Below are 14,749 nucleotides of genomic sequence, written 5' to 3'. Positions count from 1 at the left end.
CTCTCTCTCCCCCTCTCTCTCTGTCAAATAAATAAATAAAATCTTTTTTTAAGAAAGTTAAATACAAGAGTCTGATTTTCTTTTTTTAAAACACTCTCCCATTTAATGAAAGGTTTGGGGTCTGTTTTGGTTGATATTTTCATTAAATGTTACTTAAAATTTGATACTGGGGACTTCTGAATTTTGAAGGTTTACATATACCTGAAAGAATACTGACGATGAAGCAAAAGCCCTTAATAAATATGGAATGAGTACAATATCCCACCTGCCTAATAATATAACTTCCAACAACTTTAACCAAATGAAGCTCAAACAGGACCTTAAAAGTAAATGAGAATGTACCTGAGCCTTTGATGAAACAGCTGTAACAAAGGGCATGGACTTTACTGTGTCGTAGACAAAAAAGCTACCTTCTGACTTTTCAACTAGAAACTATTATTTTTGAATTTTGTGTGATATTTAACTAATTTCCTTATCTGGTTTCCCCTTGTAACCTTCCATTCCTTCTCAAATCACAGTCAAATTAGACACAGTGAGCCGATGAAGGAAGAACACTGTGAGAAAATTTCACCAAAAAATGAACCCCAAACAGAGGAAAGAAGTCACTAGAAGAGCTACAAGAGCTACAGCGAACAACTCTCCACACGTTAGTGGCCCCTGAATGCCCTGACAGGGCTTACAAATACAGTACAATCCAGGATATTCCAAGTAGTTATCAAGACAGGGTTCAGTGAGGTTCAGTGCTCTCTGTTGAGTAAAACACAGAAAGTACATAAGGCAGTTCAGAAATTTTTCAACTTCCATCAAGCAAAGGGATAAACTTCAGTTATGTGAAAAATGCAGTTGCAGAGAATACCCCATTCCTTCACAGAGAACATTCCATCCCTTATAGAGCTCTATGATAAAACAGTAAGAATGGTTCTCCCTTATTGAGCACCTTCACTCAGTGCCTGCACTTGGGTTCAAATCCAGGATTGCCAGGCTCCAAATCCTTTCCATTATTCAACAACTCAACAAGAAAAAGAACACCTGATTAAAAATGGGCAAAGGATTTGAACAGACATTTCTCCAAAGAAGATAGAAAAATGACCAGTGGGCACATGAGAAGATGCTCAACATCAATAGCCATAGTGGGAACACAAATCAAAACCACAATGAGATACCACTTCACACTTACTAGTTGGGCTATAATCAAAAAGTTAGTGTTGATGATTATGTAGAGAAATGGAAACTTTATACACTGCTGGTAGGAATGTAAAATGGTGCAGCTGCTTTGTAGAACAAGCTGGCAGCTCCACAAACAGTTAAACATAGAGTCACCATATGACCAGCCATTACACTCCTAGGTATAAACTTGAGAGGAAGAATGACAAAAATATCCATGCAAAAACTTATACATGAATGTTCATAGCACCACTATTCATAATAGCCAAAGAATGGAAGCAATATAAACATCCATCAACTGATAAATGGACAAATAAAATATGGTATATCCATACCATCATATTATTCAGCCACAAAAAGGAATGAAGTACTGATCCATACTACGACATGGATGAACCCCAAAAATATCATGCTAAGTAAAGGAAGCCAGTCACAAAAGACATTTTGTATCACTCCATTTATAAGATATGTCAACCAGCAAATTTGGAGAAATAGAAAATAGATTAGTGGCTACCAGGGGCTGGGGGAGTTGGGTGGAGGGAAATGAACAGTGATAGCTAGGTGATATGGGGTTGCTTTTGAGGGTGATGAAAATGTTCTCAAATTGATTGTAGTAATGGCTTTGCAATTCTGCGAGTACACTAAAATGCCTGAAATGTACACCTTAAATAGGTGAAATACATGGTGTGTGAATTATATCTCAATAAAGCTGATATATACGAAGGTATGATGTTTGCCTCAAGCAGTATATCTGAGGGATCCTCAACACTGAGTTTATTTGCTACTAAGTTTTTAAAATTGTTTATGAAACACTGTTGGTTTTGGAGTAATACTTGACAATGCACTTACGCTTCTTTAACTGTGTGCTCTTCCAAAGATGCTGAGTAAAGCCAAGATCTCATGTTGTTATTTATTCCCAGCAACAGGAAAAAAAAAATTTAGTAATTATATTTCATGGTATGATATATTTATATCAAGGCATAGAGAAATCTATCTTGGCATGTGGAAGTTTTTTCTTCACATTTGTAATTGATAAACTTATTGCTCTATTATAAAACAATGCATAATCAGCATGGAAAATATGGAAAAATGCAGAAGACATAAGAAAAAAAGCCAGTCAATGCTATTCCCACCCACGAGATAACAACTGTTAACATTTTGGTTTATTTTTTCCCCTTGTTTCACAATGCATATTTTTTTTTACACAGTTGTGATCACATGGTATACTTTACCATTTATCTACTGTCTGCTTTCAGGAGAGCTTTGAGGAACAAACCTAGTAAAACTTGGACCAGAGCACTGATCTGTCTCTCCAGATTCCCTTCCCCTTGCTCACCTTCTTTTTCCTGGAGCTCAACACCACCACCACCAATGCCTGAAGACAATGAAGCCATTAAGAAGAAAAGCTACCAAACAAAGCTTGAAGTGCCCATCATTTTGAAGTGCCCATCCATCACCATGAAGCTTACTGTTGTCTCTCCCAGGCTTACGTATAATGAATCAATACCACAGCAACAGTTCAATTTTATCTTTATAAAGGAGGTCAAGAATACAAATGGAGACTCTAAGGAGACTCAGCTCTCTCGTAATCAAGTATTTAAGCCCCTTACCAACTTACAGGAGATCTGCCATGATGTTGCCATCTCCTCGATAGATGACCTCTTTGATGTTGTTAGTAGAACACCAGACACAGGGAACTGTTCTCCAGAAAATGGAAGGCCACTTCTCCATTGTTAGGGCATGATCATTAACAGTGTAGTATCATTCCAGGCCAAACATTGTATTTTAAAAGCCAGTGGCCCAAACTGTATCTATAAGCAGTGGAGAGCCTGCCTAAGGCATCAGGAAACAGAAGCTCCATCTATTCCGAAATCCCCAGCAAGCAAAAGACAGGTAAGTCAAGAGTTTGCAGATATAAGGTTCATAAAGACTGTGCATGGGAAATGTGCACTTACAGTACATATATACTGTGTTGGAGGAAGTGCAATTAGATCCAACAAAGCCCAAAGCCCCACAATTGAAAATGCTTTGTGAAGGTAAGACCCACATGTGCACTGCAAGATTTAATAAGGCAGCAGCCATGATTCAACAAGGTAGAACCTGAAGAAGTTGTTAAGGTCTTTGGTAGACACCAGACAAAAAGAGACCTGTTGCTAATACCCTTATGAATCATAAGTCCCAATTTTCTCTATTATGTGCTCATTACTAAAGTGCCTTAGCCTTTCTTTTATACGGATAGAAATAGCATTTTTTTTTAAAGGAATAAGTCACCTTAAGCCAGTTGTTATTTGGATCTAGCTGTGATCAAAAGAACTGTTAGGACAAAAGCAGAAAGAAACCAATTATGCAAAGCCTGTAATATTAGTCATTAATAGCATCCTGTGGGAGAACCAAATGTAATAAGATGGGTACATAGTATGATGTCAAATTAACCCATTTTTTCAGGGACTATTGTACTAAGAAAAGCAAAGTGAAAATGTGTGTACTCGTAAATCCAAAGGTTGAATGTTATGAACAAAGCTCTCAACTCATGCAATTTTCTGAAATGACCTGAAATTGAAGAAGCTGGTGCAGTAGACAGGAAAATATTTGATTAAAACATGGGAAGAAGCACAACTCAACTCTTGAGGAAATATTGAGTGTCACTGAAAGACCAGCTCAGGAGGAATAATTAGTTAAATGGGTGTTTAACTAATGGATCAACAAGCACTTCTGAAGTGAACAAAAGTCCTAAAGAACAGGCTTCCTGTGTAACATAGAATGTCTAGAGGTCAGTAAACCAGTAACTGAACTCAAAGGTCCCTTCCGAGGCTAATATTCATCAAATGTACTAATTTCTATCAAAGCAGCCATGAGTCCAAGTACCCAATACTCTATCCAACACAGAAAAGACAAATAAATATGGGAAAATATGGGATCATCATTTCATACCTTTTCTCAAATCTAGTCTTGCAGTGTCAAGATAACTGGAAAACACCATGACGTCACTGTGCTTCATGCCAGGGGTGAGAATTTACAGGTTATTCTTTAGCCCATTCTGTAGTTTCCATTTGGAGCAGAGAAAAATAATTTGGAAGTTCGTTGTCAATTTCAGTTTGTCATCTTTCTATATCAAAGACAGATGGGATTGGATGCAAACATATGGGAAGATATTTTTTTCTAAGCCTAAAATGTCTTGGATATTTGTATATTTTCTCATTATTATACAGGGCTGGGTTGTCACTTGGCTGTCACCTTAAAGGAATTTCATCTGGGACACAGAGAGTGTCCAGCCCTAGGTTAATGAAGAATATAGGAAACAGCTTTATAAAGCAGGCTGGGTTTTCTCTGCCCTTCATAAAAACTACTTTTGGCCACTGTGCTAAGGCAGTTCCTGCTGCACTTTCCTAGTGCCTCTCTCTCAGCAAACTTCAGACTGTACATCAGGCTTATGGGATGTTTCATGGCACAACTGCTTGCAAAATTGATCTCTGTGCTGTCTTTCCATTTGTATATTCATGACTCTTATTTCTGAAATTAAACCAGTGTCTTTCTTTCATATTCTCTGCAATCAGCACTTGAAGTTTGTTTACCACAAAATACTTCTTGCCTTATTTATTTTTTTGGAGAGGGAAGGGGGGTTTTCAGGGCAGAGGGAGAGAGAGAATCTTAAGCAGGGTCCACACCCAGTGCAGAGCCCGATGCGGGGCTCAATCTCACAAGCCTGAGATCATGACCTGAGCTGAAATCAAGAGCTGGATGCTCAACTGACTTAGACACCCAGGCGCCCCACATTTCTTGCTTTTAAATATGCCACGACTGCCCACCACTAAACACTGTAACATGAGATACTTTCTTGTACAGTTGGCAGGACTGGGTTGTTTTGCCCATGTTCAGTGGTAGTAGATTAAATATGTTTCCTCCTAAGAAGTCACACAGGATACCTTTCCAGCTTTTTTAAATTAAAATGAAACCATGAAAGATGAAGAAGAAACTAAGAAAGGACATTATATTTTCTCCAAATGGACTAGGCTTTTGTAAGCACAAGAACAAAAGAAGAAACCATAAAAGATACATGGACCAAACAATTAGAAAGCATTAACCTTCTGTATGTTGAAACAAAATCAAACTGCAAACAAGAAGCTGGAAAAATGTATTTGCTAAACAAATGTGACATACCCAAAAAAGGGTTAATATTGTTCATCTACAAAGAACTTTCATAAATCAATGAGAAGAGACAAGCATTCTAATAGATAAATAGGCAAAGGGCCATGCACTGTTGATTGTCTAGCTCAGCAAGCATTCCCAGCACCACCACCCCTCTCCTGCCCGTGCCACTGGCAATCAGGGGTCGTAATGTGACACAATCTTGCAAACAAGTATCTGCTGAAAGAGAGGGGCATTTCTAGGAAAATTTATGTTTTCTTGATTAAAAGTACAGCTGTCACCCATATTCCTTACCTCAGTCTTCCTGCTTTGGACAAGGATGTGATGGCTGAGGCTAGGGCAGTCATCTTGCAAATATGATATCCTTGAGCTACTGAACCAATACCACCAGCAGCTGGTTACTTCCAGACTCCTGTTTGTGTCAAGAAAAAAATGAACCCTTATGAGTTTAAGCCACGGTTAATGAGGGCTTTGGATACTTTAAGCCAAAAACATTCCTCACGGATGTTCCGCATATGATTAAGCAAGTCATACTGAAGAGGTGAGATAGACAATAAGTCAAAACATCGTTTCACCTCACAAATAATATATTAAAAATAAAATAGCAACCTTAGACATTATGCTAAGTGAAATCAGTCACAAAAGGACACATATCTTATGAATCTATTTATATGAGATACCTAGAATAATGAAATTCAGAGACAAAAAGTGAAATGGTGGTTTCTGGGGCTGGGGAGAGAGGGAGGGGAGAATGGGGAGTTAGTGTTTAAAGAACAGTTTCAGGTGGTGAAGAGGAAAAATTTCTGGAACTGGATGTTGGTGATGGTTGCACAACAATATGAATGTACTTAATGCCACTGAACTACACACTTAAAATGATTAAAATGGTAAATTTTATGTTATACATATTTTACAATAGTAAAAAATACAAAATCGGAAAAAAATAAAATAGCAATGCAATATAATTTTTCAATTTTAAAAACCTGACTAAATTTACATTTTTTAAATTTTGTTAATGATGGTGCACAGTATTTCTGAGTGTGGGGAAACAAGGATTCTCATATGCTACTATTGGGAGTCTGAATTGGCCAAACCACTTTAGAGGAACTATGGTAAATTGTACCCCCAAATTTTATAAATATTCATATCCTTTGGCACAGTGATTCAACTTCCAGGAACGTAGCCAATAAAATATCAGAAATAAAATGTTTTAAGTCCAAAGATATTCATAATAGTATTTTTAATATCAAAAGATTTGAAATAACGTATGCATTGAGAAAGGGGTTTGTTTAAACACATTGCTCTCCAACCCTTCCATGGAATACTGTACTGGCATGGTGAACAATAGTGTAGGTCAGTGGCTCTTAAACTTCCCTGCATATTTGAGCTGCCTGGGGGAGATTTTAGAATTCTCAGGGCCACACTAACTCATATCCATTCCATTAGGACTTCTGGAGGTGGGACCTAGACATCAGTGCTGTTTAAAGCTTCCCCCCAACCCTGACCCCTCCCTGAGATCCCACTGTGCAGCCAAGCTCAGGAACCACTGATGTAGATTTCTATTTATTGACATGGATACAACATAAATATTCACTAGAATTTCTTTCATGATAAAAGTAGATTATAGAACAGTCTGTATAGCATGAGCTCATTTAAAAATATAAGTGTGTGGGACTTCTGAGTAAAGATGATGGATTAAACACCCACATTTGCTTTTACTTCTTCCTAAAATGCCACTAAAACAACAATAAAAGATTTTTAAAAGGTCCAAACTGACAAGGAAAAAATAATGGGAGAAGGGAAAACAGCAACACAATTTTGGAAGCTAGAAAGCATCTGAGTGGTGGCTTAGTAGAACCAAGAAAGCCAAATCCTGAACTGACAATAGGGAAAGCTAAAAAGTAACCCAATTTATAATGCCAAACCCCTACCCTTGATGATAGCCTAATTAGGGGAAGCAGGTAGCTCTGGCAGAATGGAAGGAAAGGTCACTTGAAAGTATAATGAGAATGCAGTTAAAACTCCAGGTCCCTTCCCTAATCCCAGCTGGAACTGAAGGTTTATTTTCTGGAAAGGACAGAACAACAGGTCTCTAGACAGGGGGCATCAGACACAGTGGTGGGCTGAGGGTACTATAACTGAAAGCAGATGGCTTCAGTGAATGCCAAGTCTCCAGCTCTCTTCTATTCTGTTCCTATGTGAAGTCCTACCCCCAGTACCTCAGAATGTGACTGTATTTGGAGACCAGCCTTAAAGAGATCATTAAGTTAAAATGTGGTCATTAGAGTAGGCCCCAATCCAATCTGATTGATGTCCTCATAAGTAAATTTGGACACAGACACACACAGAGGGAAGACTCTGTGAAGTCACAGGGAGAAAGTGGCCATCTACAAGCTAAGGAGGGAGGCCTCAGAAGAAACCAACCCTGCTGACAACTTGTCTTGAACTTGGAGCCTTCAGGATTGGGGGTCAAAAATTTCTGTTGTTTAAGCCACCCTCAGTTTGTGGTACTTTGTGACAGCAACAAACTAATACAGTACAATCCCAGAATTCCTCCCAAAATGGCCCAGCCATACTACCTTGCAGTGAAACTCTAAGTTGGCAAAGCCTAACCCATACCCCCAGAGCTTCCAATCAACTTTTGGTCCCCCACTCTTAAACATTAGCAGACATCTAAGGATTATCAGACATCCATGGAACACTTCCAACATGAAAGGCAGAATCCAAAGTAAACAAACAAGAAAGAAACTAAAAGATTTAGAGAAAGCAGGAAATATTCATCAATGGGAAAAAAATACTTCGAAGGTACTGATCAATACTACAACATGGATAAACTGAGAATATCATGCTAAGTGAAAGGAACCAGACACAAAAGGCCACATAGTGTAGGCTTTTGTTTGTATGAAATATCCAAAATGGGCAAACTCATAGACACAGAAAGTAGATCAGTGGTTGCCAGGAGATGGGGGGAGGAGGGAACAAGGAGAGACTGCCAATGGGTATAGAGTTTTGGGGTGGAGTCACGGAAAATGTTCTGGAATTAGATAATGATGATTACACAACTCTATGAATATACTAAAAAACACTGAATTGTATACTTTAAAAGGGTGAATTTTTGGTACATACATTATGTCTCAATAATTGTTATGTAGATAGATGATAGATAGATAGATGATAAATTATACAATAATATCCTCAGAGATATATGAAAAGATAGTACATACATGTAATGTAAACAGGGTGCTGTAAGCAAGAAACATTAAAAAAATAACAAAAAAGAGCTGGAGGGGCGCCTTGGTGGCAGGGTCCCATCAGCCCGCATGGGCTCTGAATTCAGTGGAGAGTCTGCTTGAGATTCTTTCCCCTCCCTCTCTCTCCTTCTGCCCCTCCCACTTGTGCTCACTCTCTCTCTCTCTCAAATAAATAAATCTTTCTAAAAAAAGAGCTCCTAGAAATTAAATTACATTAAATTTTTTATTCAATATAAGAATAGGAATACAAAATTGAGAAAATCTCCCAGAAAGTACAGCAAAAAGATAAAGAACAAAACAACAGGAAAAAAAAGTTAAGAAAATTAGAGGACCAGTTCAAGAGATACAGCCCAGAATTATGATGGCAGTTCAATAGAGACAATAGAGAGAAAAGAGGGGAAGTGTATTAGTTATCTATTGCTGCATAACAAATTCTCCCAAAACTTGGTGGCTTAAGGAACAATCATCACTTACTATCTCTTGTGGTTTCTGTGGGACAGGAATTCAGACAGGGCATAGCAGGGACTGTCTGTCTATGTTCCACAGTGTCTGGGCCTCAGCTGGAAGGCTCCAAGGCTGGAGGCTCGTCTGAAGGCTCATTCCTAAGTCTAGTGGCTGATGCTGGCTGTTGACTGAAGTTCTAGCTGGGCTGTCAACTGGCACACCCATGTGGCCTGGGCTTTTCTCACAATGTGGTGGCTGGATTCCAAGAATAAGTGTTCTGAGAGAGAGGACATAAAAGAGAGAGAAGAAAGAGGAAAGAAGGGAGAGGAAAGGAGAATGAGAGGGAGAAGGAGGGAGAGAGGGAAGAAGAGGGAGAGAGGGAGGAAGGGGGGAAGGAGGGAGAGAGAGAGGACACACCCAGGCAGAAATCATATTTCCTTTTATGATCTAGCCTTGGAAGTTGCACAGTGTTACTTCTGACACATCTATTGGTTTGAGGCAGTTACAAAGGTTTACTCATGCTTAAGGGGAGGGAATATAGAGCCTACCACTCCTTGGAGGAATGTCAAGGTCATACCGTTTAATGGAGTATATAGGATGGGAGCTATATAGGCATCACCATCTTTGGAAAATACAATCTGCCCCACAGGAGAAAAACTTGAAAGAAATATCAAAATACAAGAAAATTTTCCAGAACTGAAAGGCATGACTTTCCAACTTGAAAGGCACCATTAGGTGCCCAATCCAATAGATGAAAATAGAACCACACTAAGTCCTCTCATTGAGAAATTTCAGAACATTGAAGTCAAAGAAAAGACCCTACAAGCTTCTGTTAGTTTTTTGACTGCCCTATATCTTTTCTCCTTTGTAACCTTCCACTACCCGACTAGGGAGATTATCCATCAGCACACAATTCTGCTTCCCCTACCTCAGGAGAATGCACTTGCCCCAGGTCAGTCAATAAACCTCATATTCCTGAACATGCTGGTTGGTTTAGGATGGACATATTTCACAAATAATGCCAAGTCCAGCTCTTTTTCAGGGACTGATATAGATATTGGTTATGAAAGGGCCTCTTCTGAGATTGTAAGCACCAGAAACAATGTGAGCCTAGAGCTGCCAAGGGCTGTCTTTGCAGCCAAGTATAAGAGGCCTGCTTGAGAATGAAGCCAACACTGAGGGAAGTAGAGAGGGAAGTAGAGCCAAGAGATGGAAAGAAAAAACAGAACTGACATGATATTGTTTGAACGCCTAGAACTTGCTCTACTCTTGGCCATCCAAGGTTTTGTAAGCCAACAAATCCCCTTTTTGGCTTAAGCTCATTTGAGATAAGTTTCTGTCGCTTAAAACCAAGAGTCCTGACCAATTCAATAACTCATTCCATCGGTATTTCAGAGGAGAATAACCATATGAGAGGGTAACCACCAGAATATGCTAAACTTGTCTGTTTCCCAAGGGTAGATTCCAATAGTACCAAGCATTCCTAGCTCACTCAAGAAATTCAAGTAACAACTATAAAAGCTTTTGCCCCCAGGATTTACTCACGTTTCAATGAGATCTTTTAAGTGAATAGAGAGAGGTCCTATTAGTCTATCAAGTAATCTTATATTTATAATTCAATATGAGTGATGTGTGTACATAAGTTAATTTTTAAAAGGCAGTATTATTTTCGGAAATGGTATAAATCCTAAATGTGAACTCTAAGATATATGGTAGAGATGAAGACATGTTAAAAAGGAGGTTGTAATTCTGATCTGCTAAGTATCACAAATCCTTTGCAATCTCTTAAATTTTCCAAACATTATGTGTAACTGTTAAAATTTACTACTGTTCAGAGACAACTGGGTGGCTCAGTCTGTTAAGCATCTGCCTTCGACTTAGGTCATGATCCCAGGGTCCTAGGATGGAGTCCCGCATCGGGCTCCTTGCTCAGTGGGGAGCCTGCTTCTCCCTCTGCCTCTGCCCTCCTCCCTGCTTGTGCCCATGCATGCTCTCTCTCTCTCTGACAAATAAATAAAATCCTTAATAAAAAAATACAATTTACTACTGTTCATAGTCTGCATATATACATATATATATGCACATATATATGCATATGTATACATAAATATATTCTCTTCAGGGTATATTTTCAAAAATAAAAGCAAAAAAATGTTTTCAAACACTGTTGGTAAACAATGAGCTTATCTGGAACTCAGATTAGTGTGAGGTTCTACTTTGGTATAGAAAAGGGGAAAGAAGGAAGGATAGAGAAAGGAGGAAGGAAGAGAAGGAGAGAAAGGAAAAGGAAAGAATAGAGAGACCTTGAATTGTTAAATATAAACATAATTTCAAATTTGGGGGCATAAAAATACAAGGCAGAAGATTTTTGCATAATTATAATTCTATCAAGCCAGGTTTCCAAATAGATGTGTTCTAAGCTTGGTAAAACAAATGGTAATTCAGGGTATGCATTTCCCCACTATGGTAACTCAGAGGAAAGAAATTTTTCAAAACCAGTTAGCTTTACCTTTGCAGTTTAAGGTAATACTGTTTCCAGAATGAAGAATCAAATAAACTATGTATTACTAGACATATGTGAGGTCAGTTTAAGTGGACTTAGAGTCATTGAAACACTTGATCCAGATAATTGGGGTTTTTTTTATTTTAAAGATTTTATTTGTTTGAGAGAGAGAATGAGATAGAGAGAGAGAGAGAGCATGAGAGGGGGGAGGGTACGAGGGAGAAGCAGACTCACTGCTGAGCAGGGAGCCCGATGCGGGACTCGATCCCGGGACTCCAGGATCATGACCTGAGCTGAAGGCAGTCGCTTAACCAACTGAGCCACCCCTTTGTCTATCTGCTATTCACCATGGAGGATATAGAGTCAACTAGGATTTTCAGGAAAGTTGAAAACCAAACAATATTCTAATCACCAACTAGGATTCTTTGAAATTGACTTTCAAAAAGAGGTAAAATACATGAAATTATTGGTTCTGTCACCATTTCTTGGATAAAAAGGAAGATATTTGAAAGCAGATTTTCCCTATGACCTATAAAAACTAGACAGTTGTTTTGTCTCAGACACTGCTTAAGTATTTTACATATTTTACCACATTTAATTGTCACAAAATCCTATGTAGTGAGTACTATTACTGTCTGCATTTTAGAATGGAGGAAATAGAGGAATAGAGTTATTAACTTGCCAGAGGTCTGACAACTAATAAATAGAATGACCAGGATCTGAAAACCTCCAGCACTACGGTCTCATAATCTTAACCACTTCTCTCTAGTGCCTACAACTCAGAACTGGTTTGGGAAAATGTACCCTGGAAACAGCTGATGAGTCAGAAAAAAAAAAATCTTACTTCATCCTGTCTGACAGAAAGCCTCATTTAATATAGAAGTTGAAATACCAGCCACCTAATGAAATAAAATCTCCTATTCTGCAAACATCTACTCAGATCTAACCATTTTTAAGAATGTAAAACATAAGGAAATTTCATTGTTATAAATATCCAATTCATGAGAATAAGAAAACATCTGGGTCTAATTAATCATTATAAACTTTGCATTTTCATATTCAAAAAGCAATCAAATATACTGTCCACAATCAGCTGAGAGTGAATTATGGTAATTCATGCATATCAGCTTATCACAACACATAACAAAAAGCAGCATTCCTTGTCTTTGTTTTTATTTTATCAAAGTAATGACTGTAAATCGTAACAAACCAAAGGGTACAGAAAATCCTAGGACAAAAGCCTGCAGATTCCCTCCTACCACACCCTTCCCCAACCCTAAACCCACTTCTCAAAAGCAATCCATTCTTCCTATTTCTGCTTTTAGCTCTCGGGAAGTATGGGTGATATGCTTAGATGTCTATTTCTTGATTTGTTATCTGTTGAATCCCTGATAGCCCTGAAATGAAAGAAGCTCTTAACTCACAAGATCCCTCTGGCCCTTTCTCATCTCCCCGATTGTTGATCTTTGTTATTTTTAGTCTCTCTCTGGTTACCTTGGTAACTTTAAATACTGTACTTAAAGCTCTATTTCTAGTTCCATCAACTTTTGATTGTATCTCTTGGACAGAATGTAAATACAGGCAATATTGACAGTACAGAAGGTGGAATGTGGACAGGGCTGGCTTCCTAGGTATGCGACCTGTGCAATCACAAAGAGCCAGAAGCCCTAAGTGCTTGGTTTAATGGTCTGCTGTCATTTGTCTTGAAATCCTTAAGTTATTAATGAAAATCTTTTTTTTAAAGATTTTATTTATTTATTTGAGAGAGAGAACGACATAGAGAGCATGAGAGGGGGGTGGGTCAGAGGGAGAAGCAGACTCCCCGCTGAGCAGGCAGCCTGATGTGGGACTCGATCCCGGGACTCCAGGATCATGACCTGAGCCGAAGGCAGTCACTTAACCAACTGAGCCACCCAGGCGCCCTATTAATGAAAAGCTTAAAAACAGAAAAGGTATGCCTTGTTCATGGTCAAGTGATCTATACTTTGGTATAATTTCAACTAAAATCTCAACAGATTTTTTAAAGGTACTCAAGAGGTGCATTCTAAAATTTATATGCTTTAGAATATCCAAGGTTTGCCTTAGCTATAACACATGTCAGCAATTATTATAAAGCAACGTTAATGTGATATTGGTATAGGGATAAAGAACTGACAAATAAAACAGAATAGAGTGGAGAAAGAGACCCATGAATATATAGAAATGATAAATGACAGGAGTAGTGTTACAGAGACAGGATAGATCATTCAACAAACGATGCTGAGACAACTGGATATGCTACCATATGCCACATTCACAAATCAGTTGCTGATGGATTAAAACTCTATATGAGAAAACAAAATTTAAAAAAAAATTGAAACAGTATAGAGGGATATCTTTATAAACTCAAAGTAAAGAAGTATTTCTTAAATAAGACACATAAAGCAATGACAAAGAAAATATTGATAAATTTGACTCCTTTAAAATTATTAACTTTTGTTCATCAACAAAGAAAGAAGATAAGCGATAATCTAGGAGATCTTTGCCACAAATATGCCTAACAAAGTATCAATATCTAAAATACATAAAAACCCTCACAAATCAATAAGAAAAAAAAAAAAGCCAAGCAGAAAATTGGGCAAAAGACATGAACCAACACTTCATAGAAGAAAAATGAATAGCACATAACCATGTAAAAAGATACTTCAACTCATTAGTAATCAGAGAAATGCAAATTATAATACAATTGGATATCATTTCATAGCCACTAGGTTGTCAAAAATTAAGAAATCTAATAACATCAAATGTCAGGATATAAAGATCACTAGGAACTGCTGGTGGAAATAGAAACAGGTAAAAACACTTGGGGAAACAATTTGGCACTATGTTACAAAGTTGAAATTCAAAAACTGAAAACAGCAATCCTACTCCTAGGAATATGGCCTAGACATTCTTTTTTTTAAATTTATTTACTTGGCAGAGAGAGAGACAGCGAGAGAGGGAACACAAACATGGGGAGTGGGAGAGGAAGAAGCAGGCTTCCCACCGAGCAGGGAGCATGATGTGGAGCTCGATCCCAGGACCCCGGGACCACGACCCGAGTCGAAGGCAGACACTCAATGACTGAGCCACCCAGGTGCCCCAGGCCTAGACATTCTTGTATATGAACGCCAAGCTTATACCTACACAGTTTACAATAGCAAAAAATAAAGAGGAAAAATCATATGTCCAGCAACAAGTGAATGCGGACAACTGGTGGTAA

At 38.2% G+C, this 14,749-nt stretch overlaps 1 long non-coding RNA gene across 1 annotated transcript in view; it reads right to left on the bottom strand.

Moving 5' to 3' along the window:
- LOC141371735 (uncharacterized) overlaps positions 1-14,749 on the bottom strand; it is a 103,326-nt gene that overhangs the window by 61,983 nt on the left and 26,594 nt on the right. The window contains exon 2 of the long non-coding RNA XR_012376912.1: positions 5,605-5,722. This is a non-coding gene — a long non-coding RNA (uncharacterized lncRNA). The remainder of the gene's footprint in view (positions 1-5,604; positions 5,723-14,749) is intronic.

This window comes from Callorhinus ursinus, unplaced genomic scaffold (genome assembly GCF_003265705.2).
Source record: "Callorhinus ursinus isolate GAN/ISIS: 27379988/994484 unplaced genomic scaffold, GSC_fseal_2.0 scaffold91, whole genome shotgun sequence".
Classification (NCBI taxonomy): Eukaryota; Metazoa; Chordata; class Mammalia; order Carnivora; family Otariidae; genus Callorhinus; species Callorhinus ursinus.
Note: the sequence above shows the minus strand (reverse complement) of the source record. Positions and strands in the feature narration are given on the sequence as shown.